Raw genomic sequence first — 26,518 nt, forward strand, 5'->3', positions numbered from 1 at the left:
CCACACCCCTGTATATGAGGGTGACCCATGTCCCTCACCCTCCATGCTCGAACGGAAGACACGTGTGTCCTGAGGGGAGCGCCAGACAGGCATTTCTCCGGCCAGGCAGACCCCTGCAGCACCCGTTAGGCTCCAAAGCCTGTACATTCCCAAGATGCCACTGGTCACTATGCAAATCAGACAGCCCTGGCCACACCCTCTCCGCCGCTGGGCTCTGCTGCTTTCGGTACGTGCAGCTCAGCTTTTTCTTACCCTGAACCAGACTTCCGTTTCAGCAAAAAGGTGGGTTGCAGTGGGTCCGGGATGCCATTTGGAGACAAAGCCTGCGGCCCTGTCAAAGATGACTTCCTGCCGCACACCATGTGGTCAGAAGCCTACGAAAAGAAGCGCACCTCGGAATACAGAATCTCACTTCCTCAAGAGCCTTGCACAAGAGATTTTCCTCCCGCCGAGGAAAGCAACTCAAAGGGAACCTTGCGAAAATCAAATTAGGAGCCAGATTGCGGGATGCTAGGCAAACTGTTTGTCAGAAAAGCAAATTCATTTTGAGAAGCCCTGACCTGCGGGAAGGAAAAGCATTCAAGGGCAGAAGAAGGACTGTTCCCTGACCGGGAATCGAACCCGGGCCGCGGCGGTGAGAGCGCCGAATCCTAACCACTAGACCACCAGGGAACCCACAGCCATACAGCAAAAGTTCCTACACTGCTCTCCTAGTGACAAAGCTCATGGGGGCTGAAAGCATATTTTATTCTACAGCGAATATGAATCAGAACTTGAAAAAACACTCATGATTCCACCAGACTGTTTGTCACTTCCAAGCACAGGCCATCCCCTCCCCCGTGCTACTGAACCGACGAATTCCTGTACAATCGGGATCCCCGGTAAATCACAAGAGGGACACCTAGTGGCCGCTGATAGCTCAAAGACAGCTGGTACACCTTCTCACACCTACCTCGTTATTCAGCTTGCTGGAAGAATACATTGCGAATGACCGATTCAAGAGTGCAAGGGAGAAGAGTGCTCCAAAGTAGATGTATACATCGCAGCCGGGTTTTCCAGCAATTTACCTTTCTGATGAGCTGGTACTGCACTTTACGCCCACATAGAGCACCTGACTGGGTGGGGGACTGCGTGCGCATGAAGGTGGCTGAGGGCAATGGGAGCAAAGCAACCTGGGACACAGGGGACCCAGCCCCTTTCCTCTGCTTTCGTCTATAGGTCGGGGTGCCTTTTTAAGGACCTTCGATTAAAAAAAGCTGAGCTGCGTGGACAAATTACGCACGTCTACGTCTTAGAGGGATCTTCCCTGACCGGGAATCGAACCCGGGCCGCGGCGGTGAAAGCGCCGAATCCTAGCCACTAGACCACCAGGGAGGAGATGCTCTTGTGAGCCTGCCTTGCTCACTTCCTTATTGTGACTAAGCTAACTCCACTGTATAGATTGCCCATAAAGTACGAGTGGGGAAAAGTTAGGTGTCACACAGTGTGTTTGTCATAAGCAATTACCTTTATCCTCCTGCAAAAGCCTTTTTACTCTGCAATCACCTCTTGCTGGACAGCCTGCGCTGGAGCAGCCAGCATGAAAAGGGAGCTGAGTAAGGCAGGGCCTAGGGTCTCACCAGGGTGGCCGAGTGGTTAAGGCGTTGGACTTAAGATCCAATGGACAGTTGTCCGCATGGGTTCGAGCTCCATCCCTGGTATGGGTTTTCAGCGGGTGTGTAGGAACTTGCAGATGCTTTTTTAAAGCATTTTCCTCTGCCCTCCTCACCCTCCCAGTGCCCTTCCTTAACAGTCCCAATTCACGTCTCAGCTGTGGGGTCTGCTGCTACTCTGCACTTAGCATGGATGCTTCCCAAAGCAATGCAGTGCCACCTACGCAGAGCCCCTGCTTAGAGAAATACACCTCCTATGTCTTTTCCCACTGAAGGGAGCAGGAGGAAGTACTTGCTTCCTGGGGGACATGGGCCTGCCACTGGAATTTGTTAACCCGCCTCTTGCGGATTTCTCCCCTTTCTTTGATTTACACCTGCAGGCTCTCCCTTGCCATCGGAGCAGGATCTGCTGATGCAGGCCCGGCTGGATCAAATGTGCAAAGGCTTGTCCCCAGGCCTCGGGAAAAAATTGAGCAGAGATTCCCGCCTCCGCCTCCGCCTCCTCTTGCCTTCCGAACGGGCTTCCAAACGGGCAATGCCCTGACGGGTCCCCCACGCCCCATCCTGCCCATGCCCACACCCCTGTATATGAGGGTGACCCATGTCCCTCACCCTCCATGCTCGAACGGAAGACACGTGTGTCCTGAGGGGAGCGCCAGACAGGCATTTCTCCGGCCAGGCAGACCCCTGCAGCACCCGTTAGGCTCCAAAGCCTGTACATTCCCAAGATGCCACTGGTCACTATGCAAATCAGACAGCCCTGGCCACACCCTCTCCGCCGCTGGGCTCTGCTGCTTTCGGTACGTGCAGCTCAGCTTTTTCTTACCCTGAACCAGACTTCCGTTTCAGCAAAAAGGTGGGTTGCAGTGGGTCCGGGATGCCATTTGGAGACAAAGCCTGCGGCCCTGTCAAAGATGACTTCCTGCCGCACACCATGTGGTCAGAAGCCTACGAAAAGAAGCGCACCTCGGAATACAGAATCTCACTTCCTCAAGAGCCTTGCACAAGAGATTTTCCTCCCGCCGAGGAAAGCAACTCAAAGGGAACCTTGCGAAAATCAAATTAGGAGCCAGATTGCGGGATGCTAGGCAAACTGTTTGTCAGAAAAGCGAATTCATTTTGAGAAGCCCTGACCTGCGGGAAGGAAAAGCATTCAAGGGCAGAAGAAGGACTGTTCCCTGACCGGGAATCGAACCCGGGCCGCGGCGGTGAGAGCGCCGAATCCTAACCACTAGACCACCAGGGAACCCACAGCCATACAGCAAAAGTTCCTACACTGCTCTCCTAGTGACAAAGCTCATGGGGGCTGAAAGCATATTTTATTCTACAGCGAATATGAATCAGAACTTGAAAAAACACTCATGATTCCACCAGACTGTTTGTCACTTCCAAGCACAGGCCATCCCCTCCCCCGTGCTACTGAACCGACGAATTCCTGTACAATCGGGATCCCCGGGAAATCACAAGAGGGACACCTAGTGGCCGCTGATAGCTCAAAGACAGCTGGTACACCTTCTCACACCTACCTCGTTATTCAGCTTGCTGGAAGAATACATTGCGAATGACCGATTCAAGAGTGCAAGGGAGAAGAGTGCTCCAAAGTAGATGTATACATCGCAGCCGGGTTTTCCAGCAATTTACCTTTCTGATGAGCTGGTACTGCACTTTACGCCCACATAGAGCACCTGACTGGGTGGGGGACTGCGTGCGCATGAAGGTGGCTGAGGGCAATGGGAGCAAAGCAACCTGGGACACAGGGGACCCAGCCCCTTTCCTCTGCTTTCGTCTATAGGTCGGGGTGCCTTTTTAAGGACCTTCGATTAAAAAAAGCTGAGCTGCGTGGACAAATTACGCACGTCTACGTCTTAGAGGGATCTTCCCTGACCGGGAATCGAACCCGGGCCGCGGCGGTGAAAGCGCCGAATCCTAGCCACTAGACCACCAGGGAGGAGATGCTCTTGTGAGCCTGCCTTGCTCACTTCCTTATTGTGACTAAGCTAACTCCACTGTATAGATTGCCCATAAAGTACGAGTGGGGAAAAGTTAGGTGTCACACAGTGTGTTTGTCATAAGCAATTACCTTTATCCTCCTGCAAAAGCCTTTTTACTCTGCAATCACCTCTTGCTGGACAGCCTGCGCTGGAGCAGCCAGCATGAAAAGGGAGCTGAGTAAGGCAGGGCCTAGGGTCTCACCAGGGTGGCCGAGTGGTTAAGGCGTTGGACTTAAGATCCAATGGACAGTTGTCCGCATGGGTTCGAGCCCCATCCCTGGTATGGGTTTTCAGCGGGTGTGTAGGAACTTGCAGATGCTTTTTTAAAGCATTTTCCTCTGCCCTCCTCACCCTCCCAGTGCCCTTCCTTAACAGTCCCAATTCACGTCTCAGCTGTGGGGTCTGCTGCTACTCTGCACTTAGCATGGATGCTTCCCAAAGCAATGCAGTGCCACCTACGCAGAGCCCCTGCTTAGAGAAATACACCTCCTATGTCTTTTCCCACTGAAGGGAGCAGGAGGAAGTACTTGCTTCCTGGGGAACATGGGCCTGCCACTGGAATTTGTTAACCCGCCTCTTGCGGATTTCTCCCCTTTCTTTGATTTACACCTGCAGGCTCTCCCTTGCCATCGGAGCAGGATCTGCTGATGCAGGCCCGGCTGGATCAAATGTGCAAAGGCTTGTCCCCAGGCCTCGGGAAAAAATTGAGCAGAGATTCCCGCCTCCGCCTCCGCCTCCTCTTGCCTTCCGAACGGGCTTCCAAACGGGCAATGCCCTGACGGGTCCCCCACGCCCCATCCTGCCCATGCCCACACCCCTGTATATGAGGGTGACCCATGTCCCTCACCCTCCATGCTCGAACGGAAGACACGTGTGTCCTGAGGGGAGCGCCAGACAGGCATTTCTCCGGCCAGGCAGACCCCTGCAGCACCCGTTAGGCTCCAAAGCCTGTACATTCCCAAGATGCCACTGGTCACTATGCAAATCAGACAGCCCTGGCCACACCCTCTCCGCCGCTGGGCTCTGCTGCTTTCGGTACGTGCAGCTCAGCTTTTTCTTACCCTGAACCAGACTTCCGTTTCAGCAAAAAGGTGGGTTGCAGTGGGTCCGGGATGCCATTTGGAGACAAAGCCTGCGGCCCTGTCAAAGATGACTTCCTGCCGCACACCATGTGGTCAGAAGCCTACGAAAAGAAGCGCACCTCGGAATACAGAATCTCACTTCCTCAAGAGCCTTGCACAAGAGATTTTCCTCCCGCCGAGGAAAGCAACTCAAAGGGAACCTTGCGAAAATCAAATTAGGAGCCAGATTGCGGGATGCTAGGCAAACTGTTTGTCAGAAAAGCAAATTCATTTTGAGAAGCCCTGACCTGCGGGAAGGAAAAGCATTCAAGGGCAGAAGAAGGACTGTTCCCTGACCGGGAATCGAACCCAGGCCGCGGCGGTGAGAGCGCCGAATCCTAACCACTAGACCACCAGGGAACCCAGAGCCATACAGCAAAAGTTCCTACACTGCTCTCCTAGTGACAAAGCTCATGGGGGCTGAAAGCATATTTTATTCTACAGCGAATATGAATCAGAACTTGAAAAAACACTCATGATTCCACCAGACTGTTTGTCACTTCCAAGCACAGGCCATCCCCTCCCCCGTGCTACTGAACCGACGAATTCCTGTACAATCGGGATCCCCGGGAAATCACAAGAGGGACACCTAGTGGCCGCTGATAGCTCAAAGACAGCTGGTACACCTTCTCACACCTACCTCGTTATTCAGCTTGCTGGAAGAATACATTGCGAATGACCGATTCAAGAGTGCAAGGGAGAAGAGTGCTCCAAAGTAGATGTATACATCGCAGCCGGGTTTTCCAGCAATTTACCTTTCTGATGAGCTGGTACTGCACTTTACGCCCACATAGAGCACCTGACTGGGTGGGGGACTGCGTGCGCATGAAGGTGGCTGAGGGCAATGGGAGCAAAGCAACCTGGGACACAGGGGACCCAGCCCCTTTCCTCTGCTTTCGTCTATAGGTCGGGGTGCCTTTTTAAGGACCTTCGATTAAAAAAAGCTGAGCTGCGTGGACAAATTACGCACGTCTACGTCTTAGAGGGATCTTCCCTGACCGGGAATCGAACCCGGGCCGCGGCGGTGAAAGCGCCGAATCCTAGCCACTAGACCACCAGGGAGGAGATGCTCTTGTGAGCCTGCCTTGCTCACTTCCTTATTGTGACTAAGCTAACTCCACTGTATAGATTGCCCATAAAGTACGAGTGGGGAAAAGTTAGGTGTCACACAGTGTGTTTGTCATAAGCAATTACCTTTATCCTCCTGCAAAAGCCTTTTTACTCTGCAATCACCTCTTGCTGGACAGCCTGCGCTGGAGCAGCCAGCATGAAAAGGGAGCTGAGTAAGGCAGGGCCTAGGGTCTCACCAGGGTGGCCGAGTGGTTAAGGCGTTGGACTTAAGATCCAATGGACAGTTGTCCGCATGGGTTCGAGCCCCATCCCTGGTATGGGTTTTCAGCGGGTGTGTAGGAACTTGCAGATGCTTTTTTAAAGCATTTTCCTCTGCCCTCCTCACCCTCCCAGTGCCCTTCCTTAACAGTCCCAATTCACGTCTCAGCTGTGGGGTCTGCTGCTACTCTGCACTTAGCATGGATGCTTCCCAAAGCAATGCAGTGCCACCTACGCAGAGCCCCTGCTTAGAGAAATACACCTCCTATGTCTTTTCCCACTGAAGGGAGCAGGAGGAAGTACTTGCTTCCTGGGGAACATGGGCCTGCCACTGGAATTTGTTAACCCGCCTCTTGCGGATTTCTCCCCTTTCTTTGATTTACACCTGCAGGCTCTCCCTTGCCATCGGAGCAGGATCTGCTGATGCAGGCCCGGCTGGATCAAATGTGCAAAGGCTTGTCCCCAGGCCTCGGGAAAAAATTGAGCAGAGATTCCCGCCTCCGCCTCCGCCTCCTCTTGCCTTCCGAACGGGCTTCCAAACGGGCAATGCCCTGACGGGTCCCCCACGCCCCATCCTGCCCATGCCCACACCCCTGTATATGAGGGTGACCCATGTCCCTCACCCTCCATGCTCGAACGGAAGACACGTGTGTCCTGAGGGGAGCGCCAGACAGGCATTTCTCCGGCCAGGCAGACCCCTGCAGCACCCGTTAGGCTCCAAAGCCTGTACATTCCCAAGATGCCACTGGTCACTATGCAAATCAGACAGCCCTGGCCACACCCTCTCCGCCGCTGGGCTCTGCTGCTTTCGGTACGTGCAGCTCAGCTTTTTCTTACCCTGAACCAGACTTCCGTTTCAGCAAAAAGGTGGGTTTGAAGTGGGTCCGGGATGCCATTTGGAGACAAAGCCTGCGGCCCTGTCAAAGATGACTTCCTGCCGCACACCATGTGGTCAGAAGCCTACGAAAAGAAGCGCACCTCGGAATACAGAATCTCACTTCCTCAAGAGCCTTGCACAAGAGATTTTCCTCCCGCCGAGGAAAGCAACTCAAAGGGAACCTTGCGAAAATCAAATTAGGAGCCAGATTGCGGGATGCTAGGCAAACTGTTTGTCAGAAAAGCAAATTCATTTTGAGAAGCCCTGACCTGCGGGAAGGAAAAGCATTCAAGGGCAGAAGAAGGACTGTTCCCTGACCGGGAATCGAACCCAGGCCGCGGCGGTGAGAGCGCCGAATCCTAACCACTAGACCACCAGGGAACCCAGAGCCATACAGCAAAAGTTCCTACACTGCTCTCCTAGTGACAAAGCTCATGGGGGCTGAAAGCATATTTTATTCTACAGCGAATATGAATCAGAACTTGAAAAAACACTCATGATTCCACCAGACTGTTTGTCACTTCCAAGCACAGGCCATCCCCTCCCCCGTGCTACTGAACCGACGAATTCCTGTACAATCGGGATCCCCGGGAAATCACAAGAGGGACACCTAGTGGCCGCTGATAGCTCAAAGACAGCTGGTACACCTTCTCACACCTACCTCGTTATTCAGCTTGCTGGAAGAATACATTGCGAATGACCGATTCAAGAGTGCAAGGGAGAAGAGTGCTCCAAAGTAGATGTATACATCGCAGCCGGGTTTTCCAGCAATTTACCTTTCTGATGAGCTGGTACTGCACTTTACGCCCACATAGAGCACCTGACTGGGTGGGGGACTGCGTGCGCATGAAGGTGGCTGAGGGCAATGGGAGCAAAGCAACCTGGGACACAGGGGACCCAGCCCCTTTCCTCTGCTTTCGTCTATAGGTCGGGGTGCCTTTTTAAGGACCTTCGATTAAAAAAAGCTGAGCTGCGTGGACAAATTACGCACGTCTACGTCTTAGAGGGATCTTCCCTGACCGGGAATCGAACCCGGGCCGCGGCGGTGAAAGCGCCGAATCCTAGCCACTAGACCACCAGGGAGGAGATGCTCTTGTGAGCCTGCCTTGCTCACTTCCTTATTGTGACTAAGCTAACTCCACTGTATAGATTGCCCATAAAGTACGAGTGGGGAAAAGTTAGGTGTCACACAGTGTGTTTGTCATAAGCAATTACCTTTATCCTCCTGCAAAAGCCTTTTTACTCTGCAATCACCTCTTGCTGGACAGCCTGCGCTGGAGCAGCCAGCATGAAAAGGGAGCTGAGTAAGGCAGGGCCTAGGGTCTCACCAGGGTGGCCGAGTGGTTAAGGCGTTGGACTTAAGATCCAATGGACAGTTGTCCGCATGGGTTCGAGCCCCATCCCTGGTATGGGTTTTCAGCGGGTGTGTAGGAACTTGCAGATGCTTTTTTAAAGCATTTTCCTCTGCCCTCCTCACCCTCCCAGTGCCCTTCCTTAACAGTCCCAATTCACGTCTCAGCTGTGGGGTCTGCTGCTACTCTGCACTTAGCATGGATGCTTCCCAAAGCAATGCAGTGCCACCTACGCAGAGCCCCTGCTTAGAGAAATACACCTCCTATGTCTTTTCCCACTGAAGGGAGCAGGAGGAAGTACTTGCTTCCTGGGGAACATGGGCCTGCCACTGGAATTTGTTAACCCGCCTCTTGCGGATTTCTCCCCTTTCTTTGATTTACACCTGCAGGCTCTCCCTTGCCATCGGAGCAGGATCTGCTGATGCAGGCCCGGCTGGATCAAATGTGCAAAGGCTTGTCCCCAGGCCTCGGGAAAAAATTGAGCAGAGATTCCCGCCTCCGCCTCCGCCTCCTCTTGCCTTCCGAACGGGCTTCCAAACGGGCAATGCCCTGACGGGTCCCCCACGCCCCATCCTGCCCATGCCCACACCCCTGTATATGAGGGTGACCCATGTCCCTCACCCTCCATGCTCGAACGGAAGACACGTGTGTCCTGAGGGGAGCGCCAGACAGGCATTTCTCCGGCCAGGCAGACCCCTGCAGCACCCGTTAGGCTCCAAAGCCTGTACATTCCCAAGATGCCACTGGTCACTATGCAAATCAGACAGCCCTGGCCACACCCTCTCCGCCGCTGGGCTCTGCTGCTTTCGGTACGTGCAGCTCAGCTTTTTCTTACCCTGAACCAGACTTCCGTTTCAGCAAAAAGGTGGGTTGCAGTGGGTCCGGGATGCCATTTGGAGACAAAGCCTGCGGCCCTGTCAAAGATGACTTCCTGCCGCACACCATGTGGTCAGAAGCCTACGAAAAGAAGCGCACCTCGGAATACAGAATCTCACTTCCTCAAGAGCCTTGCACAAGAGATTTTCCTCCCGCCGAGGAAAGCAACTCAAAGGGAACCTTGCGAAAATCAAATTAGGAGCCAGATTGCGGGATGCTAGGCAAACTGTTTGTCAGAAAAGCAAATTCATTTTGAGAAGCCCTGACCTGCGGGAAGGAAAAGCATTCAAGGGCAGAAGAAGGACTGTTCCCTGACCGGGAATCGAACCCGGGCCGCGGCGGTGAGAGCGCCGAATCCTAACCACTAGACCACCAGGGAACCCACAGCCATACAGCAAAAGTTCCTACACTGCTCTCCTAGTGACAAAGCTCATGGGGGCTGAAAGCATATTTTATTCTACAGCGAATATGAATCAGAACTTGAAAAAACACTCATGATTCCACCAGACTGTTTGTCACTTCCAAGCACAGGCCATCCCCTCCCCCGTGCTACTGAACCGACGAATTCCTGTACAATCGGGATCCCCGGGAAATCACAAGAGGGACACCTAGTGGCCGCTGATAGCTCAAAGACAGCTGGTACACCTTCTCACACCTACCTCGTTATTCAGCTTGCTGGAAGAATACATTGCGAATGACCGATTCAAGAGTGCAAGGGAGAAGAGTGCTCCAAAGTAGATGTATACATCGCAGCCGGGTTTTCCAGCAATTTACCTTTCTGATGAGCTGGTACTGCACTTTACGCCCACATAGAGCACCTGACTGGGTGGGGGACTGCGTGCGCATGAAGGTGGCTGAGGGCAATGGGAGCAAAGCAACCTGGGACACAGGGGACCCAGCCCCTTTCCTCTGCTTTCGTCTATAGGTCGGGGTGCCTTTTTAAGGACCTTCGATTAAAAAAAGCTGAGCTGCGTGGACAAATTACGCACGTCTACGTCTTAGAGGGATCTTCCCTGACCGGGAATCGAACCCGGGCCGCGGCGGTGAAAGCGCCGAATCCTAGCCACTAGACCACCAGGGAGGAGATGCTCTTGTGAGCCTGCCTTGCTCACTTCCTTATTGTGACTAAGCTAACTCCACTGTATAGATTGCCCATAAAGTACGAGTGGGGAAAAGTTAGGTGTCACACAGTGTGTTTGTCATAAGCAATTACCTTTACCCTCCTGCAAAAGCCTTTTTACTCTGCAATCACCTCTTGCTGGACAGCCTGCGCTGGAGCAGCCAGCATGAAAAGGGAGCTGAGTAAGGCAGGGCCTAGGGTCTCACCAGGGTGGCCGAGTGGTTAAGGCGTTGGACTTAAGATCCAATGGACAGTTGTCCGCATGGGTTCGAGCCCCATCCCTGGTATGGGTTTTCAGCGGGTGTGTAGGAACTTGCAGATGCTTTTTTAAAGCATTTTCCTCTGCCCTCCTCACCCTCCCAGTGCCCTTCCTTAACAGTCCCAATTCACGTCTCAGCTGTGGGGTCTGCTGCTACTCTGCACTTAGCATGGATGCTTCCCAAAGCAATGCAGTGCCACCTACGCAGAGCCCCTGCTTAGAGAAATACACCTCCTATGTCTTTTCCCACTGAAGGGAGCAGGAGGAAGTTCTTGCTTCCTGGGGGACATGGGCCTGCCACTGGAATTTGTTAACCCGCCTCTTGCGGATTTCTCCCCTTTCTTTGATTTACACCTGCAGGCTCTCCCTTGCCATCGGAGCAGGATCTGCTGATGCAGGCCCGGCTGGATCAAATGTGCAAAGGCTTGTCCCCAGGCCTCGGGAAAAAATTGAGCAGAGATTCCCGCCTCCGCCTCCGCCTCCTCTTGCCTTCCGAACGGGCTTCCAAACGGGCAATGCCCTGACGGGTCCCCCACGCCCCATCCTGCCCATGCCCACACCCCTGTATATGAGGGTGACCCATGTCCCTCACCCTCCATGCTCGAACGGAAGACACGTGTGTCCTGAGGGGAGCGCCAGACAGGCATTTCTCCGGCCAGGCAGACCCCTGCAGCACCCGTTAGGCTCCAAAGCCTGTACATTCCCAAGATGCCACTGGTCACTATGCAAATCAGACAGCCCTGGCCACACCCTCTCCGCCGCTGGGCTCTGCTGCTTTCGGTACGTGCAGCTCAGCTTTTTCTTACCCTGAACCAGACTTCCGTTTCAGCAAAAAGGTGGGTTGCAGTGGGTCCGGGATGCCATTTGGAGACAAAGCCTGCGGCCCTGTCAAAGATGACTTCCTGCCGCACACCATGTGGTCAGAAGCCTACGAAAAGAAGCGCACCTCGGAATACAGAATCTCACTTCCTCAAGAGCCTTGCACAAGAGATTTTCCTCCCGCCGAGGAAAGCAACTCAAAGGGAACCTTGCGAAAATCAAATTAGGAGCCAGATTGCGGGATGCTAGGCAAACTGTTTGTCAGAAAAGCAAATTCATTTTGAGAAGCCCTGACCTGCGGGAAGGAAAAGCATTCAAGGGCAGAAGAAGGACTGTTCCCTGACCGGGAATCGAACCCGGGCCGCGGCGGTGAGAGCGCCGAATCCTAACCACTAGACCACCAGGGAACCCACAGCCATACAGCAAAAGTTCCTACACTGCTCTCCTAGTGACAAAGCTCATGGGGGCTGAAAGCATATTTTATTCTACAGCGAATATGAATCAGAACTTGAAAAAACACTCATGATTCCACCAGACTGTTTGTCACTTCCAAGCACAGGCCATCCCCTCCCCCGTGCTACTGAACCGACGAATTCCTGTACAATCGGGATCCCCGGGAAATCACAAGAGGGACACCTAGTGGCCGCTGATAGCTCAAAGACAGCTGGTACACCTTCTCACACCTACCTCGTTATTCAGCTTGCTGGAAGAATACATTGCGAATGACCGATTCAAGAGTGCAAGGGAGAAGAGTGCTCCAAAGTAGATGTATACATCGCAGCCGGGTTTTCCAGCAATTTACCTTTCTGATGAGCTGGTACTGCACTTTACGCCCACATAGAGCACCTGACTGGGTGGGGGACTGCGTGCGCATGAAGGTGGCTGAGGGCAATGGGAGCAAAGCAACCTGGGACACAGGGGACCCAGCCCCTTTCCTCTGCTTTCGTCTATAGGTCGGGGTGCCTTTTTAAGGACCTTCGATTAAAAAAAGCTGAGCTGCGTGGACAAATTACGCACGTCTACGTCTTAGAGGGATCTTCCCTGACCGGGAATCGAACCCGGGCCGCGGCGGTGAAAGCGCCGAATCCTAGCCACTAGACCACCAGGGAGGAGATGCTCTTGTGAGCCTGCCTTGCTCACTTCCTTATTGTGACTAAGCTAACTCCACTGTATAGATTGCCCATAAAGTACGAGTGGGGAAAAGTTAGGTGTCACACAGTGTGTTTGTCATAAGCAATTACCTTTATCCTCCTGCAAAAGCCTTTTTACTCTGCAATCACCTCTTGCTGGACAGCCTGCGCTGGAGCAGCCAGCATGAAAAGGGAGCTGAGTAAGGCAGGGCCTAGGGTCTCACCAGGGTGGCCGAGTGGTTAAGGCGATGGACTTAAGATCCAATGGACAGTTGTCCGCATGGGTTCGAGCTCCATCCCTGGTATGGGTTTTCAGCGGGTGTGTAGGAACTTGCAGATGCTTTTTTAAAGCATTTTCCTCTGCCCTCCTCACCCTCCCAGTGCCCTTCCTTAACAGTCCCAATTCACGTCTCAGCTGTGGGGTCTGCTGCTACTCTGCACTTAGCATGGATGCTTCCCAAAGCAATGCAGTGCCACCTACGCAGAGCCCCTGCTTAGAGAAATACACCTCCTATGTCTTTTCCCACTGAAGGGAGCAGGAGGAAGTACTTGCTTCCTGGGGGACATGGGCCTGCCACTGGAATTTGTTAACCCGCCTCTTGCGGATTTCTCCCCTTTCTTTGATTTACACCTGCAGGCTCTCCCTTGCCATCGGAGCAGGATCTGCTGATGCAGGCCCGGCTGGATCAAATGTGCAAAGGCTTGTCCCCAGGCCTCGGGAAAAAATTGAGCAGAGATTCCCGCCTCCGCCTCCGCCTCCTCTTGCCTTCCGAACGGGCTTCCAAACGGGCAATGCCCTGACGGGTCCCCCACGCCCCATCCTGCCCATGCCCACACCCCTGTATATGAGGGTGACCCATGTCCCTCACCCTCCATGCTCGAACGGAAGACACGTGTGTCCTGAGGGGAGCGCCAGACAGGCATTTCTCCGGCCAGGCAGACCCCTGCAGCACCCGTTAGGCTCCAAAGCCTGTACATTCCCAAGATGCCACTGGTCACTATGCAAATCAGACAGCCCTGGCCACACCCTCTCCGCCGCTGGGCTCTGCTGCTTTCGGTACGTGCAGCTCAGCTTTTTCTTACCCTGAACCAGACTTCCGTTTCAGCAAAAAGGTGGGTTGCAGTGGGTCCGGGATGCCATTTGGAGACAAAGCCTGCGGCCCTGTCAAAGATGACTTCCTGCCGCACACCATGTGGTCAGAAGCCTACGAAAAGAAGCGCACCTCGGAATACAGAATCTCACTTCCTCAAGAGCCTTGCACAAGAGATTGTCCTCCCGCCGAGGAAAGCAACTCAAAGGGAACCTTGCGAAAATCAAATTAGGAGCCAGATTGCGGGATGCTAGGCAAACTGTTTGTCAGAAAAGCAAATTCATTTTGAGAAGCCCTGACCTGCGGGAAGGAAAAGCATTCAAGGGCAGAAGAAGGACTGTTCCCTGACCGGGAATCGAACCCGGGCCGCGGCGGTGAGAGCGCCGAATCCTAACCACTAGACCACCAGGGAACCCACAGCCATACAGCAAAAGTTCCTACACTGCTCTCCTAGTGACAAAGCTCATGGGGGCTGAAAGCATATTTTATTCTACAGCGAATATGAATCAGAACTTGAAAAAACACTCATGATTCCACCAGACTGTTTGTCACTTCCAAGCACAGGCCATCCCCTCCCCCGTGCTACTGAACCGACGAATTCCTGTACAATCGGGATCCCCGGGAAATCACAAGAGGGACACCTAGTGGCCGCTGATAGCTCAAAGACAGCTGGTACACCTTCTCACACCTACCTCGTTATTCAGCTTGCTGGAAGAATACATTGCGAATGACCGATTCAAGAGTGCAAGGGAGAAGAGTGCTCCAAAGTAGATGTATACATCGCAGCCGGGTTTTCCAGCAATTTACCTTTCTGATGAGCTGGTACTGCACTTTACGCCCACATAGAGCACCTGACTGGGTGGGGGACTGCGTGCGCATGAAGGTGGCTGAGGGCAATGGGAGCAAAGCAACCTGGGACACAGGGGACCCAGCCCCTTTCCTCTGCTTTCGTCTATAGGTCGGGGTGCCTTTTTAAGGACCTTCGATTAAAAAAAGCTGAGCTGCGTGGACAAATTACGCACGTCTACGTCTTAGAGGGATCTTCCCTGACCGGGAATCGAACCCGGGCCGCAGCGGTGAAAGCGCCGAATCCTAGCCACTAGACCACCAGGGAGGAGATGCTCTTGTGAGCCTGCCTTGCTCACTTCCTTATTGTGACTAAGCTAACTCCACTGTATAGATTGCCCATAAAGTACGAGTGGGGAAAAGTTAGGTGTCACACAGTGTGTTTGTCATAAGCAATTACCTTTATCCTCCTGCAAAAGCCTTTTTACTCTGCAATCACCTCTTGCTGGACAGCCTGCGCTGGAGCAGCCAGCATGAAAAGGGAGCTGAGTAAGGCAGGGCCTAGGGTCTCACCAGGGTGGCCGAGTGGTTAAGGCGTTGGACTTAAGATCCAATGGACAGTTGTCCGCATGGGTTCGAGCCCCATCCCTGGTATGGGTTTTCAGCGGGTGTGTAGGAACTTGCAGATGCTTTTTTAAAGCATTTTCCTCTGCCCTCCTCACCCTCCCAGTGCCCTTCCTTAACAGTCCCAATTCACGTCTCAGCTGTGGGGTCTGCTGCTACTCTGCACTTAGCATGGATGCTTCCCAAAGCAATGCAGTGCCACCTACGCAGAGCCCCTGCTTAGAGAAATACACCTCCTATGTCTTTTCCCACTGAAGGGAGCAGGAGGAAGTACTTGCTTCCTGGGGAACATGGGCCTGCCACTGGAATTTGTTAACCCGCCTCTTGCGGATTTCTCCCCTTTCTTTGATTTACACCTGCAGGCTCTCCCTTGCCATCGGAGCAGGATCTGCTGATGCAGGCCCGGCTGGATCAAATGTGCAAAGGCTTGTCCCCAGGCCTCGGGAAAAAATTGAGCAGAGATTCCCGCCTCCGCCTCCTCTTGCCTTCCGAACGGGCTTCCAAACGGGCAATGCCCTGACGGGTACCCCACGCCCCACCCTGCCCATGCCCACACCCCTGTATATGAGGGTGACCCATGTCCCTCACCCTCCATGCTCGAACGGAAGACACGTGTGTCCTGAGGGGAGCGCCAGACAGGCATTTCTCCGGCCAGGCAGACCCCTGCAGCACCCGTTAGGCTCCAAAGCCTGTACATTCCCAAGATGCCACTGGTCACTATGCAAATCAGACAGCCCTGGCCACACCCTCTCCGCCGCTGGGCTCTGCTGCTTTCGGTACGTGCAGCTCAGCTTTTTCTTACCCTGAACCAGACTTCCGTTTCAGCAAAAAGGTGGGTTGCAGTGGGTCCGGGATGCCATTTGGAGACAAAGCCTGCGGCCCTGTCAAAGATGACTTCCTGCCACACACCATGTGGTCAGAAGCCTACGAAAAGAAGCGCACCTCGGAATACAGAATCTCACTTCCTCAAGAGCCTTGCACAAGAGATTGTCCTCCCGCCGAGGAAAGCAACTCAAAGGGAACCTTGCGAAAATCAAATTAGGAGCCAGATTGCGGGATGCTAGGCAAACTGTTTGTCAGAAAAGCAAATTCATTTTGAGAAGCCCTGACCTGCGGGAAGGAAAAGCATTCAAGGGCAGAAGAAGGACTGTTTCCTGACCGGGAATCGAACCCGGGCCGCGGCGGTGAGAGCGCCGAATCCTAACCACTAGACCACCAGGGAACCCACAGCCATACAGCAAAAGTTCCTACACTGCTCTCCTAGTGACAAAGCTCATGGGGGCTGAAAGCATATTTTATTCTACAGCGAATATGAATCAGAACTTGAAAAAACACTCATGATTCCACCAGACTGTTTGTCACTTCCAAGCACAGGCCATCCCCTCCCCCGTGCTACTGAACCGACGAATTCCTGTACAATCGGGATCCCCGGGAAATCACAAGAGGGACACCTAGTGGCCGCTGATAGCTCAAAGACAGCTGGTACACCTTCTCACACCTACCTCGTTATTCAGCTTGCTGGAAGAATACATTGCGAATGACCGATTCAAGAGTGCAAGGGAGAAGAGTGCTCCAAAGTAGATGTATACATCGCAGCCGGGTTTTCCAGCAATTTACCTTTCTGATGAGCTGGTACTGCACTTTACGCCCACATAGAGCACCTGACTGGGTGGGGGACTGCGTGCGCATGAAGGTGGCTGAGGGCAATGGGAGCAAAGCAACCTGGGACACAGGGGACCCAGCCCCTTTCCTCTGCTTTCGTCTATAGGTCGGGGTGCCTTTTTAAGGACCTTCGATTAAAAAAAGCTGAGCTGCGTGGACAAATTACGCACGTCTACGTCTTAGAGGGATCTTCCCTGACCGGGAATCGAACCCGGGCCGCGGCGGTGAAAGCGCCGAATCCTAGCCACTAGACCACCAGGGAGGAGATGCTCTTGTGAGCCTGCCTTGCTCACTTCCTTATTGTGACTAAGCTAACTCCACTGTATAGATTGCCCATAAAGTACGAGTGGGGAAAAGTTAGGTGTCACACAGTGTGTTTGTCATAAGCAATTACCTTTATCCTCCTGCAAAAGCCTTTTTACTCTGCAATCACCTCTTGCTGGACAGCCTGCGCTGGAGCAGCCAGCATGAAAAGGGAGCTGAGTAAGGCAGGGCCTAGGGTCTCACCAGGGTGGCCGAGTGGTTAAGGCGTTGGACTTAAGATCCAATGGACAGTTGTCCGCATGGGTTCGAGCCCCATCCCTGGTATGGGTTTTCAGCGAGTGTGTAGGAACTTGCAGATGCTTTTTTAAAGCATTTTCCTCTGCCCTCCTCACCCTCCCAGTGCCCTTCCTTAACAGTCCCAATTCACGTCTCAGCTGTGGGGTCTGCTGCTACTCTGCACTTAGCATGGATGCTTCCCAAAGCAATGCAGTGCCACCTACGCAGAGCCCCTGCTTAGAGAAATACACCTCCTATGTCTTTTCCCACTGAAGGGAGCAGGAGGAAGTACTTGCTTCCTGGGGAACATGGGCCTGCCACTGGAATTTGTTAACCCGCCTCTTGCGGATTTCTCCCCTTTCTTTGATTTACACCTGCAGGCTCTCCCTTGCCATCGGAGCAGGATCTGCTGATGCAGGCCCGGCTGGATCAAATGTGCAAAGGCTTGTCCCCAGGCCTCGGGAAAAAATTGAGCAGAGATTCCCGCCTCCGCCTCCTCTTGCCTTCCGAACGGGCTTCCAAACGGGCAATGCCCTGACGGGTACCCCACGCCCCACCCTGCCCATGCCCACACCCCTGTATATGAGGGTGACCCATGTCCCTCACCCTCCATGCTCGAACGGAAGACACGTGTGTCCTGAGGGGAGCGCCAGACAGGCATTTCTCCGGCCAGGCAGACCCCTGCAGCACCCGTTAGGCTCCAAAGCCTGTACATTCCCAAGATGCCACTGGTCACTATGCAAATCAGACAGCCCTGGCCACACCCTCTCCGCCGCTGGGCTCTGCTGCTTTCGGTACGTGCAGCTCAGCTTTTTCTTACCCTGAACCAGACTTCCGTTTCAGCAAAAAGGTGGGTTGCAGTGGGTCCGGGATGCCATTTGGAGACAAAGCCTGCGGCCCTGTCAAAGATGACTTCCTGCCACACACCATGTGGTCAGAAGCCTACGAAAAGAAGCGCACCTCGGAATACAGAATCTCACTTCCTCAAGAGCCTTGCACAAGAGATTGTCCTCCCGCCGAGGAAAGCAACTCAAAGGGAACCTTGCGAAAATCAAATTAGGAGCCAGATTGCGGGATGCTAGGCAAACTGTTTGTCAGAAAAGCAAATTCATTTTGAGAAGCCCTGACCTGCGGGAAGGAAAAGCATTCAAGGGCAGAAGAAGGACTGTTTCCTGACCGGGAATCGAACCCGGGCCGCGGCGGTGAGAGCGCCGAATCCTAACCACTAGACCACCAGGGAACCCACAGCCATACAGCAAAAGTTCCTACACTGCTCTCCTAGTGACAAAGCTCATGGGGGCTGAAAGCATATTTTATTCTACAGCGAATATGAATCAGAACTTGAAAAAACACTCATGATTCCACCAGACTGTTTGTCACTTCCAAGCACAGGCCATCCCCTCCCCCGTGCTACTGAACCGACGAATTCCTGTACAATCGGGATCCCCGGGAAATCACAAGAGGGACACCTAGTGGCCGCTGATAGCTCAAAGACAGCTGGTACACCTTCTCACACCTACCTCGTTATTCAGCTTGCTGGAAGAATACATTGCGAATGACCGATTCAAGAGTGCAAGGGAGAAGAGTGCTCCAAAGTAGATGTATACATCGCAGCCGGGTTTTCCAGCAATTTACCTTTCTGATGAGCTGGTACTGCACTTTACGCCCACATAGAGCACCTGACTGGGTGGGGGACTGCGTGCGCATGAAGGTGGCTGAGGGCAATGGGAGCAAAGCAACCTGGGACACAGGGGACCCAGCCCCTTTCCTCTGCTTTCGTCTATAGGTCGGGGTGCCTTTTTAAGGACCTTCGATTAAAAAAAGCTGAGCTGCGTGGACAAATTACGCACGTCTACGTCTTAGAGGGATCTTCCCTGACCGGGAATCGAACCCGGGCCGCGGCGGTGAAAGCGCCGAATCCTAGCCACTAGACCACCAGGGAGGAGATGCTCTTGTGAGCCTGCCTTGCTCACTTCCTTATTGTGACTAAGCTAACTCCACTGTATAGATTGCCCATAAAGTACGAGTGGGGAAAAGTTAGGTGTCACACAGTGTGTTTGTCATAAGCAATTACCTTTATCCTCCTGCAAAAGCCTTTTTACTCTGCAATCACCTCTTGCTGGACAGCCTGCGCTGGAGCAGCCAGCATGAAAAGGGAGCTGAGTAAGGCAGGGCCTAGGGTCTCACCAGGGTGGCCGAGTGGTTAAGGCGTTGGACTTAAGATCCAATGGACAGTTGTCCGCATGGGTTCGAGCCCCATCCCTGGTATGGGTTTTCAGCGAGTGTGTAGGAACTTGCAGATGCTTTTTTAAAGCATTTTCCTCTGCCCTCCTCACCCTCCCAGTGCCCTTCCTTAACAGTCCCAATTCACGTCTCAGCTGTGGGGTCTGCTGCTACTCTGCACTTAGCATGGATGCTTCCCAAAGCAATGCAGTGCCACCTACGCAGAGCCCCTGCTTAGAGAAATACACCTCCTATGTCTTTTCCCACTGAAGGGAGCAGGAGGAAGTACTTGCTTCCTGGGGAACATGGGCCTGCCACTGGAATTTGTTAACCCGCCTCTTGCGGATTTCTCCCCTTTCTTTGATTTACACCTGCAGGCTCTCCCTTGCCATCGGAGCAGGATCTGCTGATGCAGGCCCGGCTGGATCAAATGTGCAAAGGCTTGTCCCCAGGCCTCGGGAAAAAATTGAGCAGAGATTCCCGCCTCCGCCTCCGCCTCCTCTTGCCTTCCGAACGGGCTTCCAAACGGGCAATGCCCTGACGGGTCCCCCACGCCCCATCCTGCCCATGCCCACACCCCTGTATATGAGGGTGACCCATGTCCCTCACCCTCCATGCTCGAACGGAAGACACGTGTGTCCTGAGGGGAGCGCCAGACAGGCATTTCTCCGGCCAGGCAGACCCCTGCAGCACCCGTTAGGCTCCAAAGCCTGTACATTCCCAAGATGCCACTGGTCACTATGCAAATCAGACAGCCCTGGCCACACCCTCTCCGCCGCTGGGCTCTGCTGCTTTCGGTACGTGCAGCTCAGCTTTTTCTTACCCTGAACCAGACTTCCGTTTCAGCAAAAAGGTGGGTTGCAGTGGGTCCGGGATGCCATTTGGAGACAAAGCCTGCGGCCCTGTCAAAGATGACTTCCTGCCGCACACCATGTGGTCAGAAGCCTACGAAAAGAAGCGCACCTCGGAATACAGAATCTCACTTCCTCAAGAGCCTTGCACAAGAGATTGTCCTCCCGCCGAGGAAAGCAACTCAAAGGGAACCTTGCGAAAATCAAATTAGGAGCCAGATTGCGGGATGCTAGGCAAACTGTTTGTCAGAAAAGCAAATTCATTTTGAGAAGCCCTGACCTGCGGGAAGGAAAAGCATTCAAGGGCAGAAGAAGGACTGTTTCCTGACCGGGAATCGAACCCGGGCCGCGGCGGTGAGAGCGCCGAATCCTAACCACTAGACCACCAGGGAACCCAGAGCCATACAGCAAAAGTTCCTACACTGCTCTCCTAGTGACAAAGCTCATGGGGGCTGAAAGCATATTTTATTCTACAGCGAATATGAATCAGAACTTGAAAAAACACTCATGATTCCACCAGACTGTTTGTCACTTCCAAGCACAGGCCATCCCCTCCCCCGTGCTACTGAACCGACGAATTCCTGTACAATCGGGATCCCCGGGAAATCACAAGAGGGACACCTAGTGGCCGCTGATAGCTCAAAGACAGCTGGTACACCTTCTCACACCTACCTCGTTATTCAGCTTGCTGGAATAATACATTGCGAATGACCGATTCAAGAGTGCAAGGGAGAAGAGTGCTCCAAAGTAGATGTATACATCGCAGCCGGGTTTTCCAGCAATTTACCTTTCTGATGAGCTGGTACTGCACTTTACGCCCACATAGAGCACCTGACTGGGTGGGGGACTGCGTGCGCATGAAGGTGGCTGAGGGCAATGGGAGCAAAGCAACCTGGGACACAGGGGACCCAGCCCCTTTCCTCTGCTTTCGTCTATAGGTCGGGGTGCCTTTTTAAGGACCTTCGATTAAAAAAAGCTGAGCTGCGTGGACAAATTACGCACGTCTACGTCTTAGAGGGATCTTCCCTGACCGGGAATCGAACCCGGGCCGCGGCGGTGAAAGCGCCGAATCCTAGCCACTAGACCACCAGGGAGGAGATGCTCTTGTGAGCCTGCCTTGCTCACTTCCTTATTGTGACTAAGCTAACTCCACTGTATAGATTGCCCATAAAGTACGAGTGGGGAAAAGTTAGGTGTCACACAGTGTGTTTGTCATAAGCAATTACCTTTATCCTCCTGCAAAAGCCTTTTTACTCTGCAATCACCTCTTGCTGGACAGCCTGCGCTGGAGCAGCCAGCATGAAAAGGGAGCTGAGTAAGGCAGGGCCTAGGGTCTCACCAGGGTGGCCGAGTGGTTAAGGCGTTGGACTTAAGATCCAATGGACAGTTGTCCGCATGGGTTCGAGCCCCATCCCTGGTATGGGTTTTCAGCGGGTGTGTAGGAACTTGCAGATGCTTTTTTAAAGCATTTTCCTCTGCCCTCCTCACCCTCCCAGTGCCCTTCCTTAACAGTCCCAATTCACGTCTCAGCTGTGGGGTCTGCTGCTACTCTGCACTTAGCATGGATGCTTCCCAAAGCAATGCAGTGCCACCTACGCAGAGCCCCTGCTTAGAGAAATACACCTCCTATGTCTTTTCCCACTGAAGGGAGCAGGAGGAAGTACTTGCTTCCTGGGGGACATGGGCCTGCCACTGGAATTTGTTAACCCGCCTCTTGCGGATTTCTCCCCTTTCTTTGATTTACACCTGCAGGCTCTCCCTTGCCATCGGAGCAGGATCTGCTGATGCAGGCCCGGCTGGATCAAATGTGCAAAGGCTTGTCCCCAGGCCTCGGGAAAAAATTGAGCAGAGATTCCCGCCTCCGCCTCCGCCTCCTCTTGCCTTCCGAACGGGCTTCCAAACGGGCAATGCCCTGACGGGTCCCCCACGCCCCATCCTGCCCATGCCCACACCCCTGTATATGAGGGTGACCCATGTCCCTCACCCTCCATGCTCGAACGGAAGACACGTGTGTCCTGAGGGGAGCGCCAGACAGGCATTTCTCCGGCCAGGCAGACCCCTGCAGCACCCGTTAGGCTCCAAAGCCTGTACATTCCCAAGATGCCACTGGTCACTATGCAAATCAGACAGCCCTGGCCACACCCTCTCCGCCGCTGGGCTCTGCTGCTTTCGGTACGTGCAGCTCAGCTTTTTCTTACCCTGAACCAGACTTCCGTTTCAGCAAAAAGGTGGGTTGCAGTGGGTCCGGGATGCCATTTGGAGACAAAGCCTGCGGCCCTGTCAAAGATGACTTCCTGCCGCACACCATGTGGTCAGAAGCCTACGAAAAGAAGCGCACCTCGGAATACAGAATCTCACTTCCTCAAGAGCCTTGCACAAGAGATTTTCCTCCCGCCGAGGAAAGCAACTCAAAGGGAACCTTGCGAAAATCAAATTAGGAGCCAGATTGCGGGATGCTAGGCAAACTGTTTGTCAGAAAAGCAAATTCATTTTGAGAAGCCCTGACCTGCGGGAAGGAAAAGCATTCAAGGGCAGAAGAAGGACTGTTCCCTGACCGGGAATCGAACCCGGGCCGCGGCGGTGAGAGCGCCGAATCCTAACCACTAGACCACCAGGGAACCCACAGCCATACAGCAAAAGTTCCTACACTGCTCTCCTAGTGACAAAGCTCATGGGGGCTGAAAGCATATTTTATTCTACAGCGAATATGAATCAGAACTTGAAAAAACACTCATGATTCCACCAGACTGTTTGTCACTTCCAAGCACAGGCCATCCCCTCCCCCGTGCTACTGAACCGACGAATTCCTGTACAATCGGGATCCCCGGGAAATCACAAGAGGGACACCTAGTGGCCGCTGATAGCTCAAAGACAGCTGGTACACCTTCTCACACCTACCTCGTTATTCAGCTTGCTGGAAGAATACATTGCGAATGACCGATTCAAGAGTGCAAGGGAGAAGAGTGCTCCAAAGTAGATGTATACATCGCAGCCGGGTTTTCCAGCAATTTACCTTTCTGATGAGCTGGTACTGCACTTTACGCCCACATAGAGCACCTGACTGGGTGGGGGACTGCGTGCGCATGAAGGTGGCTGAGGGCAATGGGAGCAAAGCAACCTGGGACACAGGGGACCCAGCCCCTTTCCTCTGCTTTCGTCTATAGGTCGGGGTGCCTTTTTAAGGACCTTCGATTAAAAAAAGCTGAGCTGCGTGGACAAATTACGCACGTCTACGTCTTAGAGGGATCTTCCCTGACCGGGAATCGAACCCGGGCCGCGGCGGTGAAAGCGCCGAATCCTAGCCACTAGACCACCAGGGAGGAGATGCTCTTGTGAGCCTGCCTTGCTCACTTCCTTATTGTGACTAAGCTAACTCCACTGTATAGATTGCCCATAAAGTACGAGTGGGGAAAAGTTAGGTGTCACACAGTGTGTTTGTCATAAGCAATTACCTTTATCCTCCTGCAAAAGCCTTTTTACTCTGCAATCACCTCTTGCTGGACAGCCTGCGCTGGAGCAGCCAGCATGAAAAGGGAGCTGAGTAAGGCAGGGCCTAGGGTCTCACCAGGGTGGCCGAGTGGTTAAGGCGTTGGACTTAAGATCCAATGGACAGTTGTCCGCATGGGTTCGAGCCCCATCCCTGGTATGGGTTTTCAGCGGGTGTGTAGGAACTTGCAGATGCTTTTTTAAAGCATTTTCCTCTGCCCTCCTCACCCTCCCAGTGCCCTTCCTTAACAGTCCCAATTCACGTCTCAGCTGTGGGGTCTGCTGCTACTCTGCACTTAGCATGGATGCTTCCCAAAGCAATGCAGTGCCACCTACGCAGAGCCCCTGCTTAGAGAAATACACCTCCTATGTCTTTTCCCACTGAAGGGAGCAGGAGGAAGTACTTGCTTCCTGGGGGACATGGGCCTGCCACTGGAATTTGTTAACCCGCCTCTTGCGGATTTCTCCCCTTTCTTTGATTTACACCTGCAGGCTCTCCCTTGCCATCGGAGCAGGATCTGCTGATGCAGGCCCGGCTGGATCAAATGTGCAAAGGCTTGTCCCCAGGCCTCGGGAAAAAATTGAGCAGAGATTCCCGCCTCCGCCTCCGCCTCCTCTTGCCTTCCGAACGGGCTTCCAAACGGGCAATGCCCTGACGGGTCCCCCACGCCCCATCCTGCCCATGCCCACACCCCTGTATATGAGGGTGACCCATGTCCCTCACCCTCCATGCTCGAACGGAAGACACGTGTGTCCTGAGGGGAGCGCCAGACAGGCATTTCTCCGGCCAGGCAGACCCCTGCAGCACCCGTTAGGCTCCAAAGCCTGTACATTCCCAAGATGCCACTGGTCACTATGCAAATCAGACAGCCCTGGCCACACCCTCTCCGCCGCTGGGCTCTGCTGCTTTCGGTACGTGCAGCTCAGCTTTTTCTTACCCTGAACCAGACTTCCGTTTCAGCAAAAAGGTGGGTTGCAGTGGGTCCGGGATGCCATTTGGAGACAAAGCCTGCGGCCCTGTCAAAGATGACTTCCTGCCGCACACCATGTGGTCAGAAGCCTACGAAAAGAAGCGCACCTCGGAATACAGAATCTCACTTCCTCAAGAGCCTTGCACAAGAGATTGTCCTCCCGCCGAGGAAAGCAACTCAAAGGGAACCTTGCGAAAATCAAATTAGGAGCCAGATTGCGGGATGCTAGGCAAACTGTTTGTCAGAAAAGCAAATTCATTTTGAGAAGCCCTGACCTGCGGGAAGGAAAAGCATTCAAGGGCAGAAGAAGGACTGTTTCCTGACCGGGAATCGAACCCGGGCCGCGGCGGTGAGAGCGCCGAATCCTAACCACTAGACCACCAGGGAACCCACAGCCATACAGCAAAAGTTCCTACACTGCTCTCCTAGTGACAAAGCTCATGGGGGCTGAAAGCATATTTTATTCTACAGCGAATATGAATCAGAACTTGAAAAAACACTCATGATTCCACCAGACTGTTTGTCACTTCCAAGCACAGGCCATCCCCTCCCCCGTGCTACTGAACCGACGAATTCCTGTACAATCGGGATCCCCGGGAAATCACAAGAGGGACACCTAGTGGCCGCTGATAGCTCAAAGACAGCTGGTACACCTTCTCACACCTACCTCGTTATTCAGCTTGCTGGAAGAATACATTGCGAATGACCGATTCAAGAGTGCAAGGGAGAAGAGTGCTCCAAAGTAGATGTATACATCGCAGCCGGGTTTTCCAGCAATTTACCTTTCTGATGAGCTGGTACTGCACTTTACGCCCACATAGAGCACCTGACTGGGTGGGGGACTGCGTGCGCATGAAGGTGGCTGAGGGCAATGGGAGCAAAGCAACCTGGGACACAGGGGACCCAGCCCCTTTCCTCTGCTTTCGTCTATAGGTCGGGGTGCCTTTTTAAGGACCTTCGATTAAAAAAAGCTGAGCTGCGTGGACAAATTACGCACGTCTACGTCTTAGAGGGATCTTCCCTGACCGGGAATCGAACCCGGGCCGCGGCGGTGAAAGCGCCGAATCCTAGCCACTAGACCACCAGGGAGGAGATGCTCTTGTGAGCCTGCCTTGCTCACTTCCTTATTGTGACTAAGCTAACTCCACTGTATAGATTGCCCATAAAGTACGAGTGGGGAAAAGTTAGGTGTCACACAGTGTGTTTGTCATAAGCAATTACCTTTATCCTCCTGCAAAAGCCTTTTTACTCTGCAATCACCTCTTGCTGGACAGCCTGCGCTGGAGCAGCCAGCATGAAAAGGGAGCTGAGTAAGGCAGGGCCTAGGGTCTCACCAGGGTGGCCGAGTGGTTAAGGCGTTGGACTTAAGATCCAATGGACAGTTGTCCGCATGGGTTCGAGCCCCATCCCTGGTATGGGTTTTCAGCGAGTGTGTAGGAACTTGCAGATGCTTTTTTAAAGCATTTTCCTCTGCCCTCCTCACCCTCCCAGTGCCCTTCCTTAACAGTCCCAATTCACGTCTCAGCTGTGGGGTCTGCTGCTACTCTGCACTTAGCATGGATGCTTCCCAAAGCAATGCAGTGCCACCTACGCAGAGCCCCTGCTTAGAGAAATACACCTCCTATGTCTTTTCCCACTGAAGGGAGCAGGAGGAAGTACTTGCTTCCTGGGGAACATGGGCCTGCCACTGGAATTTGTTAACCCGCCTCTTGCGGATTTCTCCCCTTTCTTTGATTTACACCTGCAGGCTCTCCCTTG

At 53.5% G+C, this 26,518-nt stretch overlaps 27 non-coding genes across 27 annotated transcripts; 10 read left to right on the top strand and 17 right to left on the bottom strand.

Moving 5' to 3' along the window:
- Positions 1 to 600: 600 nt before the first annotated feature.
- On the bottom strand, positions 601 to 672 carry TRNAE-CUC (transfer RNA glutamic acid (anticodon CUC)). Its single transcript has one exon. It is a non-coding gene; the product is annotated as a tRNA-Glu (tRNA).
- A 630-nt stretch (positions 673 to 1,302) lies between these two features.
- TRNAE-UUC (transfer RNA glutamic acid (anticodon UUC)) lies at positions 1,303 to 1,374 on the bottom strand. The gene has a single exon. It is a non-coding gene; the product is annotated as a tRNA-Glu (tRNA).
- Positions 1,375 to 2,826: 1,452 nt separating this feature from the next.
- On the bottom strand, positions 2,827 to 2,898 carry TRNAE-CUC (transfer RNA glutamic acid (anticodon CUC)). The gene has a single exon. It is a non-coding gene; the product is annotated as a tRNA-Glu (tRNA).
- A 630-nt stretch (positions 2,899 to 3,528) lies between these two features.
- On the bottom strand, positions 3,529 to 3,600 carry TRNAE-UUC (transfer RNA glutamic acid (anticodon UUC)). Its single transcript has one exon. It is a non-coding gene; the product is annotated as a tRNA-Glu (tRNA).
- A 243-nt stretch (positions 3,601 to 3,843) lies between these two features.
- Positions 3,844 to 3,926, top strand: TRNAL-UAA (transfer RNA leucine (anticodon UAA)). Its single transcript has one exon. It is a non-coding gene; the product is annotated as a tRNA-Leu (tRNA).
- A 1,828-nt stretch (positions 3,927 to 5,754) lies between these two features.
- Positions 5,755 to 5,826, bottom strand: TRNAE-UUC (transfer RNA glutamic acid (anticodon UUC)). The gene has a single exon. It is a non-coding gene; the product is annotated as a tRNA-Glu (tRNA).
- Positions 5,827 to 6,069: 243 nt separating this feature from the next.
- On the top strand, positions 6,070 to 6,152 carry TRNAL-UAA (transfer RNA leucine (anticodon UAA)). The gene has a single exon. It is a non-coding gene; the product is annotated as a tRNA-Leu (tRNA).
- A 1,829-nt stretch (positions 6,153 to 7,981) lies between these two features.
- Positions 7,982 to 8,053, bottom strand: TRNAE-UUC (transfer RNA glutamic acid (anticodon UUC)). Its single transcript has one exon. It is a non-coding gene; the product is annotated as a tRNA-Glu (tRNA).
- A 243-nt stretch (positions 8,054 to 8,296) lies between these two features.
- TRNAL-UAA (transfer RNA leucine (anticodon UAA)) lies at positions 8,297 to 8,379 on the top strand. The gene has a single exon. It is a non-coding gene; the product is annotated as a tRNA-Leu (tRNA).
- A 1,126-nt stretch (positions 8,380 to 9,505) lies between these two features.
- On the bottom strand, positions 9,506 to 9,577 carry TRNAE-CUC (transfer RNA glutamic acid (anticodon CUC)). Its single transcript has one exon. It is a non-coding gene; the product is annotated as a tRNA-Glu (tRNA).
- Positions 9,578 to 10,207: 630 nt separating this feature from the next.
- On the bottom strand, positions 10,208 to 10,279 carry TRNAE-UUC (transfer RNA glutamic acid (anticodon UUC)). The gene has a single exon. It is a non-coding gene; the product is annotated as a tRNA-Glu (tRNA).
- Positions 10,280 to 10,522: 243 nt separating this feature from the next.
- On the top strand, positions 10,523 to 10,605 carry TRNAL-UAA (transfer RNA leucine (anticodon UAA)). The gene has a single exon. It is a non-coding gene; the product is annotated as a tRNA-Leu (tRNA).
- A 1,126-nt stretch (positions 10,606 to 11,731) lies between these two features.
- TRNAE-CUC (transfer RNA glutamic acid (anticodon CUC)) lies at positions 11,732 to 11,803 on the bottom strand. Its single transcript has one exon. It is a non-coding gene; the product is annotated as a tRNA-Glu (tRNA).
- A 630-nt stretch (positions 11,804 to 12,433) lies between these two features.
- Positions 12,434 to 12,505, bottom strand: TRNAE-UUC (transfer RNA glutamic acid (anticodon UUC)). The gene has a single exon. It is a non-coding gene; the product is annotated as a tRNA-Glu (tRNA).
- A 1,452-nt stretch (positions 12,506 to 13,957) lies between these two features.
- Positions 13,958 to 14,029, bottom strand: TRNAE-CUC (transfer RNA glutamic acid (anticodon CUC)). Its single transcript has one exon. It is a non-coding gene; the product is annotated as a tRNA-Glu (tRNA).
- Positions 14,030 to 14,974: 945 nt separating this feature from the next.
- TRNAL-UAA (transfer RNA leucine (anticodon UAA)) lies at positions 14,975 to 15,057 on the top strand. Its single transcript has one exon. It is a non-coding gene; the product is annotated as a tRNA-Leu (tRNA).
- Positions 15,058 to 16,879: 1,822 nt separating this feature from the next.
- TRNAE-UUC (transfer RNA glutamic acid (anticodon UUC)) lies at positions 16,880 to 16,951 on the bottom strand. The gene has a single exon. It is a non-coding gene; the product is annotated as a tRNA-Glu (tRNA).
- Positions 16,952 to 17,194: 243 nt separating this feature from the next.
- On the top strand, positions 17,195 to 17,277 carry TRNAL-UAA (transfer RNA leucine (anticodon UAA)). The gene has a single exon. It is a non-coding gene; the product is annotated as a tRNA-Leu (tRNA).
- A 1,822-nt stretch (positions 17,278 to 19,099) lies between these two features.
- TRNAE-UUC (transfer RNA glutamic acid (anticodon UUC)) lies at positions 19,100 to 19,171 on the bottom strand. The gene has a single exon. It is a non-coding gene; the product is annotated as a tRNA-Glu (tRNA).
- Positions 19,172 to 19,414: 243 nt separating this feature from the next.
- TRNAL-UAA (transfer RNA leucine (anticodon UAA)) lies at positions 19,415 to 19,497 on the top strand. The gene has a single exon. It is a non-coding gene; the product is annotated as a tRNA-Leu (tRNA).
- A 1,828-nt stretch (positions 19,498 to 21,325) lies between these two features.
- Positions 21,326 to 21,397, bottom strand: TRNAE-UUC (transfer RNA glutamic acid (anticodon UUC)). Its single transcript has one exon. It is a non-coding gene; the product is annotated as a tRNA-Glu (tRNA).
- Positions 21,398 to 21,640: 243 nt separating this feature from the next.
- On the top strand, positions 21,641 to 21,723 carry TRNAL-UAA (transfer RNA leucine (anticodon UAA)). Its single transcript has one exon. It is a non-coding gene; the product is annotated as a tRNA-Leu (tRNA).
- Positions 21,724 to 22,849: 1,126 nt separating this feature from the next.
- Positions 22,850 to 22,921, bottom strand: TRNAE-CUC (transfer RNA glutamic acid (anticodon CUC)). Its single transcript has one exon. It is a non-coding gene; the product is annotated as a tRNA-Glu (tRNA).
- Positions 22,922 to 23,551: 630 nt separating this feature from the next.
- TRNAE-UUC (transfer RNA glutamic acid (anticodon UUC)) lies at positions 23,552 to 23,623 on the bottom strand. Its single transcript has one exon. It is a non-coding gene; the product is annotated as a tRNA-Glu (tRNA).
- Positions 23,624 to 23,866: 243 nt separating this feature from the next.
- Positions 23,867 to 23,949, top strand: TRNAL-UAA (transfer RNA leucine (anticodon UAA)). Its single transcript has one exon. It is a non-coding gene; the product is annotated as a tRNA-Leu (tRNA).
- A 1,828-nt stretch (positions 23,950 to 25,777) lies between these two features.
- TRNAE-UUC (transfer RNA glutamic acid (anticodon UUC)) lies at positions 25,778 to 25,849 on the bottom strand. The gene has a single exon. It is a non-coding gene; the product is annotated as a tRNA-Glu (tRNA).
- Positions 25,850 to 26,092: 243 nt separating this feature from the next.
- On the top strand, positions 26,093 to 26,175 carry TRNAL-UAA (transfer RNA leucine (anticodon UAA)). Its single transcript has one exon. It is a non-coding gene; the product is annotated as a tRNA-Leu (tRNA).
- The last annotated feature ends 343 nt before the right edge of the window (positions 26,176 to 26,518 follow it).

The sequence above is a fragment of the Triturus cristatus genome, chromosome 5_2 (assembly GCF_964204655.1).
Source record: "Triturus cristatus chromosome 5_2, aTriCri1.1, whole genome shotgun sequence".
Taxonomy (NCBI): Eukaryota; Metazoa; Chordata; class Amphibia; order Caudata; family Salamandridae; genus Triturus; species Triturus cristatus.